Source organism: Rutidosis leptorrhynchoides, chromosome 2, assembly GCF_046630445.1.
Source record: "Rutidosis leptorrhynchoides isolate AG116_Rl617_1_P2 chromosome 2, CSIRO_AGI_Rlap_v1, whole genome shotgun sequence".
Lineage (NCBI taxonomy): Eukaryota > Viridiplantae > Streptophyta > Magnoliopsida > Asterales > Asteraceae > Rutidosis > Rutidosis leptorrhynchoides.
This window is the reverse complement of record NC_092334.1, coordinates 534413072-534421334: the sequence shown is the minus strand read 5'-3', so window position 1 is coordinate 534421334 and position 8263 is coordinate 534413072.

Sequence of the window (8263 nt, the reverse complement as noted above, 5' to 3'; positions counted from 1 at the left end):
TGACAATCTTTCAATAAGTGTGGTCCACCGCATAGCTCACAACTGATTCGTATTGCGTGAATATCTTTATTCATCTTTTCCATTCGTCTTTCGAAAGCATCTATTTTTGCGGAAACGGAATCAAAGTCATGGCTAGAATCGGCTCTAGCCACTTTAGATGAACGAAAAATATCTTTTTCTTGGTGCCACTCATGCGAGTGGGAGGCTGTGTTATCAATAATTTTGTAAGCTTCAGTTGCGGTTTTCTTCATAATGGAACCACCAGCTGTTATGTCGATGTCTTTTCGTGTGGCGATGTCTACGCCTTTATAGAAGATTTGTACTATTTGAAAAGTATCTAATCCGTGTTGAGGACATCCTCTCAACATCCTTCCGAATCTTGTCCACGCCTCATATAATGTTTCATTTGGATTTTGCGCGAACGTAACAATTTCTCCTTGAAGTCTCACGGCTTTGGATGCCGGAAAGAATCGTTTAAGAAATTTTTCAACTAAAACATCCCATGTGTCAATCGCCCCTTCAGGTAACGATTCTAACCAATCTTTGGCTTCTCCCTTTAAAGTCCAGGGAAATAACATGAGATAGATCTGCTCATCTTCCACTTCTCGGATTTTGAATAGTGTACAAATTCTTTTAAACGTACGAAGGTGTTCGTTAGGATCTTCATTCGGTGCACCACTGAATTGGCATTGGTTAGTTACCATGTGTAGAATTTGTCCTTTGATTTCATAATCTGGCGCATTAACTTCTGGTTTAATAATGGCATGACCTTGGCCCGTGCGTGTGGCTCTCATTCGATCTTCCATACTTAGAGGTTCCGTTACTTCCATAATTGAATTTGTTGAATACGAATCACTAGAGGACTCTGATTTAACGGTTTGTGGTTCAGGAGGAATAATTAGTGGTTCAGGATCTTGGAATTGTCCTTGAATATGCTCCGGGTTCTTAATTGTGAAGTCGGGTTCAAAAGATGGATTATCGAAAATTTGAGTTAGAGTTCTTGGTCGACTAGATGATGATTCTAAAGAAAAATCAACGGCAGCTATATTTGTTAAACGATGTCTTGATCGAGTTACAGGTGGTGAACGTACAAAAGGTGGTGAACGTCTTGCTCGGTGCATTCACTGAATATCCTATTAGTTTTAAAAAGGAAAGAAAAATTATAATAAGTTATCCAACCAATAGACTTTTCTGATTTTGCCCACGTTTCGAATAGCCAAAAGATGCAGCAGAGGGGCAGGATTCGTTTGGTCTCAATATAATTGAGGACTGTTTGGCTCCAATAACCCGGTCCACGTACAAATCCAACTATTACTACGAACCAGAAAATTTTGATGTCTATCAATTTAACCACTTAAAATAAATTTTCGTAATTTTAAGAAATTTAGAGAAGAAGTAGAAAAAATTCTAAGTCCTAAAAACTAGAATGGCGAGAAATAAGAGAGAAAAAGATTGCGCGTCGAAAAGTGTCGAAAAATGAAAAAGACGAAGAGTGGTTTGTAAATACGTGGTTAATCCAACCTTATAACGATCACTATCTTAAAATTAAAACTATAAATAGAGATTACTAATTGGAATTGTAATTGATACATAGGTAAAAGGCGTCGAAAAATAAAAATAAGAAAATAACTATGGCAAAACTAAACTTAATACTAAAAGTTGCGACTATAGTCTAAAAATCTAAAGGTAATAAAACTAAAAAAAACATTTTTTTTTTATAGACAAAATCTTAAAAAATATATTTTTTTTAATAATTTTTTTTTTTTACGTTTTTTTTTTTTTTTTTACGTTTTTTTTTTTTTTTTTTTTTTAAACGAATTTTTTTTTCTAAAAAAAAAACGTTTTTTTTTTTTTACAATTTTTTTTTTTTTTTAAAATTTTTTTTTAAAAAAAAAAAACGATTTTTTTTTTTTTACAAATTTTTTTTTTTTTTTTTTAAAAAACGAAATTTTTTTTTTTTTAAAAAAAACGATTTTTTTTTTTTTAAAAAAAAACGATTTTTTTTACAAATTAATAATTTTTTTTATAATTATAATTTTTTTTTCAAAACCTTTTTTTTTTATTCATTTACTATTCATGAATAGTAAATGAAAATAAATTAATTAATTTACTATTTACATGAAAGCGACATGATAGCAATTATTAATTATAAGTTACATAATATACCCCTGAAGTATTTAATAAATACGACTTTTTTAAAATTTACGTATAAATTTTTGATTCTTAAATATTATTATATTATTATATTCTATTTCAATATTATTATATTATTATATTCTATTTCAATATTATTATATTATTATATTTTATTTCAATATTATTATAATTAAAAATATAGCGTTTTAGCGCTCCCCGGCAGCGGCGCCAAAAACTTGATGATGTAGCGTGAGGGTACGAAATAGTATTATTTTTAATACAAAATACTACAAAATATGACACAAGTTTTATAATTTACGGATGGGATATACCTAAACCTTGCTACAACACTATAGGCAGTGTACCTAATCGTAGAGTAGTGTAGTTTTTAGTAAGTCCGGTTCGTTCCACAGGGAGCTGGTGAAGTTAACACTATATTATTAAGTTTATTTGTAAAAATATATATATAAATAAGTAGTAGTATTATTATAAAATGGGGGTTTTACCGTTTAATGACCGGTTTGTCGATTTTAAGCGTAAAAATAAATGACAAAAATTAAAGTGCGTAAAATAAATTGCGATAAATAAAATGACAGAAAATAAAATTGCGAGTAATAAAATGACAGTAAATAAAGATACGATGAGAAATATAATAAAAGAATTATGCTTATTTAAACTTCCGTAATCATGATGTTTGACGTGTTGATTTTAATTTATTACCATGGGTTAATTGTCCTTTGTCCTGGTTTATTTGATACATCTATCTGGTTTTTGTCCATAATAGTCCATCGGTCATAAATATAAAGTGCGAGTATCCTCGTCAAATTACCCTTATACCCGAAGTCAAATATTCCAACTGATTAAGGATTTAAACTGTGACGCAGTTATCACTTCTGTCAACAATTACACCAGTTATCACTGTATGTAATCCACCCCTGTTTTAATTAGTTTATGAATATTAATTCATCCACTTGATCAGAATGAATAATCAATTACCCAACCCAATTGATTAATTAAATGATTATAACAGATTTCATATGAACATCACTAAATAGGACAACCATAATCATTATTAATTATTAGGTTAATTAATTTGAAGATAGGTTCGACAGACTCCAATGAGTTGTCACTCAATTAGACAATACCCCCCATCTATTAATAGTCAATAGTTCAATTTCCACAAGTGTCGGTCTTTTGCCCAAACCTTAATTATGGTATAAAGCCCAGTTACCCAATTTTAATATTTTAGCCCAACATCACGATTACTTCGGCTCAAATAAGCATAATAATAACTTAGCTACGAGACATTAATGTAAAAAGGTTGAACATAACTTACAATGATTAAAAATAGCGTAGCGTTACACGGACAGAATTTCGACTTACACACTCAAACGATCTCTATCATAAATCTTATTATTATCATAATTTAAAATTAAAATTAAGATTATTGTTATATCTTATTAAGTTAACATTATGATAGAGATATAGAATATAGATATTGATATTTGATATTAAGGATAGAAAAAAAAAGATCGAATAGAAAAAGGTCTCCCTTATTTCATCGATTTACATAGCCTTTTATAGGCGAATTGTAAATTGAAATTTTCACTTATGACCCCTTAACTATGCTCAATTAACAACTTTTTATTATTTAATATTATTCTTATTATGAATTATTTAAATATTGTATTTTATTCTTGTGCATAGTTGACTCGTAATTTTTACACCGTTGCGTCGAGCGCTGAAAGTTGGTTCATGCCCCGGTTCCGGATTTTCGAACGTCCTTTCGTATAATTTAATATCTTGTACTTTGCGTTTTGTAACTTGTACTCTTGTCATTTTTAGACGTTCTTCATCAATAATTTGAACCTTTTTGATTGTATCTTGTACTTTTGAGCTTTTTGGACCTTTGCGTCTTCAAATCTTCGTTTTCGCCTTTTGTCTTCGCACTTATTTAATATAACCGATTATTACTTGAAAATGGAACAATTGCAACTAAAATCTTGTCTTTCTTGGGGAATAATGCTATGAAATATATGTTCCTTTTTAGCCTTATCAGGGGCTAAGTGAAAATAGGATATACGTGTGTTAGTTGTGATTGAACTAACTGTTATCCACTAAGCTTTTGTGTGAGCTGTTTTGTAGCACATGTATGGCAGATAGAAACGCAACTGGCCCATCCAACCCCGGAACATTCAGAGCACCAGAAGAGGGTGTTGAGTCTGATGATGATCAGAATAGTTACATCCTTCAGTTAGAAAGTAAACTAAAAGAGGCTGAAGACAAAATTAATGAGCTTGAATTAGCGAGGCATTCTGGAAATGATGATACACCACCTGGATTCCCAACTGCGCAATCCCAAACGATACCTAATGTGCACCAGAACCAGTTTCAGAATCAAATACCTAACCAATACTATATGCCACCGCAAAACACTTTTACTTACCAAAATCCCATGATGATGAATCCATACCAAATGCAAATGCTCCAACAACCTAACATGCAACCACCCAAAAAGTGTACTTATAAGAACTTTCGTGATTGCAAAACCTCTGAGTTTTCTGGAAGTACTGATCCGACTGTAACTCTCAATTGGTTGCGAGAGATTGAAAGGGTATTTGAAGCGTGTCAGTGTGAAGCCGAGCTAAAAGTAACATATGCTAGTCGAATGTTGAAAGGTAGGGCTATGATTTGGTGGGATTCTTTGATTTCCAGTATACCAAAAGAGCAAGTGAGTATGATCACGTGGGAGCAGTTTTATGGGAAGGTGTGTGAACAGTATTTTAATCCGTTTGATATGAACCGAATCAAGACTGAATTTCTTGAAATGAAGATGACACCTCAAATGACGATTGATGAGGTTGTAGAGAAGTATATGGATAAACTGAGGTTTGTACAACAATGGGTGCCAGACGAAGTGAAATGTCCCGTTCTTATTGATTAAAAACGTTCCATATTAATTGATTTCGTTGCGAGGTTTTGACCTCTATATGAGACGTTTTTCAAAGACTGCATTCATTTTAAAACAAACCATAACCTTTATTTCATCAATAAAGGTTTAAAAAGCTTTACGTAGATTATCAAATAATGATAATCTAAAATATCCTGTTTACACACGACCATTACATAATGGTTTACAATACAAATATGTTACAACAAAATAAGTTTCTTGAATGCAGTTTTTACACAATATCATACAAGCATGGACTCCAAATCTCGTTCTTATTTAAGTATGCGGTAGCGGAAGCTCTTAATAATCACCTGAGAATAAACATGCTTAAAACGTCAACAAAAATGTTGGTGAGTTATAGGTTTAACCTATATATATCAAATCATAATAATAGACCACAAGATTTCATATTTCAATACACATCCCATACATAGAGATAAAAATCATTCATATGGTGAACACCTGGTAACCGACATTAACAAGATGCATATATAAGAATATCCCCATCATTCCGGGACACCCTTCGGATATGATATAAATTTCGAAGTACTAAAACATCCGGTACTTTGGATGGGGTTTGTTAGGCCCAATAGATCTATTTTTAGGATTCGCGTCAATTAGGGTGTCTGTTCCCTAATTCTTAGATTACCAGACTTAATAAAAAGGGGCATATTCGATTTCGATAATTCAACCATAGAATGTAGTTTCACGTACTTGTGTCTATTTTGTAAATCATTTATAAAACCTGCATGTATTCTCATCCCAAAAATATTAGATTTTAAAAGTGGGACTATAACTCACTTTCACAGATTTTTACTTCGTCGGGAAGTAAGACTTGGCCACTGGTTGATTCACGAACCTATAACAATATATACATATATATCAAAGTACGTTCAAAATATATTTACAACACTTTTAATATATTTTGATGTTTTAAGTTTATTAAGTCAGCTGTCCTCGTTAGTAACCTACAACTAGTTGTCCACAGTTAGATGTACAGAAATAAATCGATAAATATTATCTTGAATCAATCCACGACCCAGTGTATACGTATCTCAGTATTGATCACAACTCAAACTATATATATTTTGGAATCAACCTCAACCCTGTATAGCTAACTCCAACATTCACATATAGAGTGTCTATGGTTGTTCCGAAATATATATAGATGTGTCAACATGATAGGTCGAAATATTGTATACGTGTCTATGGTATCTCAAGATTACATAATATACAATACAAGTTGATTAAGTTATGGTTGGAATAGATTTGTTACCAATTTTCACGTAGCTAAAATGAGAAAAATTATCCAATCTTGTTTTACCCATAACTTCTTCATTTTAAATCCGTTTTGAGTGAATCAAATTGCTATGGTTTCATATTGAACTCTATTTTATGAATCTAAACATAAAAGTATAGGTTTATAGTCGGAAAAATAAGTTACAAGTCATTTTTGTAAAGGTAGTCATTTCAGTCGAAAGAACGACGTCTAGATGACCATTTTAGAAAACATACTTCCACTTTGAGTTTAACCATAATTTTTGGATATAGTTTCATGTTCATAATAAAAATCATTTTCTCAGAATAACAACTTTTAAATCAAAGTTTATCATAGTTTTTAATTAACTAACCCAAAACAGCCCGCGGTGTTACTACGACGGCGTAAATCCGGTTTTACGGTGTTTTTCGTGTTTCCAGGTTTTAAATCATTAAGTTAGCATATCATATAGATATAGAACATGTGTTTAGTTGATTTTAAAAGTCAAGTTAGAAGGATTAACTTTTGTTTGCGAACAAGTTTAGAATTAACTAAACTATGTTCTAGTGATTACAAGTTTATACCTTCGAATAAGATAGCTTTATATGTATGAATTGAATGATGTTATGAACATCATTACTACCTTAAGTTCCTTGGATAAACCTACTGGAAAATATAAAAATAGATCTAGCTTCAACGGATCCTTGGATGGCTCGAAGTTCTTGAAGCAGAATCATGACACGAAAACAAGTTCAAGTAAGATCATCACTTGAAATAAGATTGTTATAGTTATAAAAATTGAACCAAAATTTGAATATGATTATTACCTTATATTAGAATGATAACCTACTGTAAGAAACAAAGATTTCTTGAGGTTGGATGATCACCTTACAAGATTGGAAGTGAGCTAGCAAACTTGAAAGTATTCTTGATTTTATGTAACTAGAACATGTAGAATTTATGAAGAACACTTAGAACTTGAAGATAGAACTTGAGAGAGATCAATTAGATGAAGAAAATTGAAGAATGAAAGTGTTTGTAGGTGTTTTTGGTCGTTGGTGTATGGATTAGATATAAAGGATATGTAATTTTGTTTTCATGTAAATAAGTCATGAATGATTACTCATATTTTTGTAATTTTATGAGATATTTCATGCTAGTTTCCAAATGATGGTTCCCACATGTGTTAGGTGACTCACATGGGCTGCTAAGAGCTGATCATTGGAGTGTATATACCAATAGTACATACATCTAAAAGCTGTGTATTGTACGAGTACGAATACGGGTGCATACGAGTAGAATTGTTGATGAAACTGAACGAGGATGTAATTGTAAGCATTTTTGTTAAGTAGAAGTATTTTGATAAGTGTATTGAAGTCTTTCAAAAGTTTATAAATACATATTAAAACACTACATGTATATACATTTTAACTGAGTCGTTAAGTCATCGTTAGTCGTTACATGTAAGTATTGTTTTGAAACCTTTAGGTTAACGATCTTGTTAAATGTTGTTAATCCAATGTTTATAATATCAAATGAGATTTTAAATTATTATATTATCATGATATTATCATGTATGAATATCTCTTAATATGATATATATACATTAAATGTCTTTACAACGATAATCGTTACATATATGTCTCGTTTAAAAATCATTAAGTTAGTAGTCTTGTTTTTACATATGTAGTTCATTGTTAATATACTTAATGATATGTTTACTTATCATAGTATCATGTTAACTATATATATATATATCCATATATATGTCATCATATAGTTTTTACAAGTTTTAACGTTCGTGAATCACCGGTCAACTTGGGTGGTCAATTGTCTATATGAAACATATTTCAATTAATCAAGTCTTAACAAGTTTGATTGCTTAACATGTTGGAAACATTTAATCATGTAAATATCAA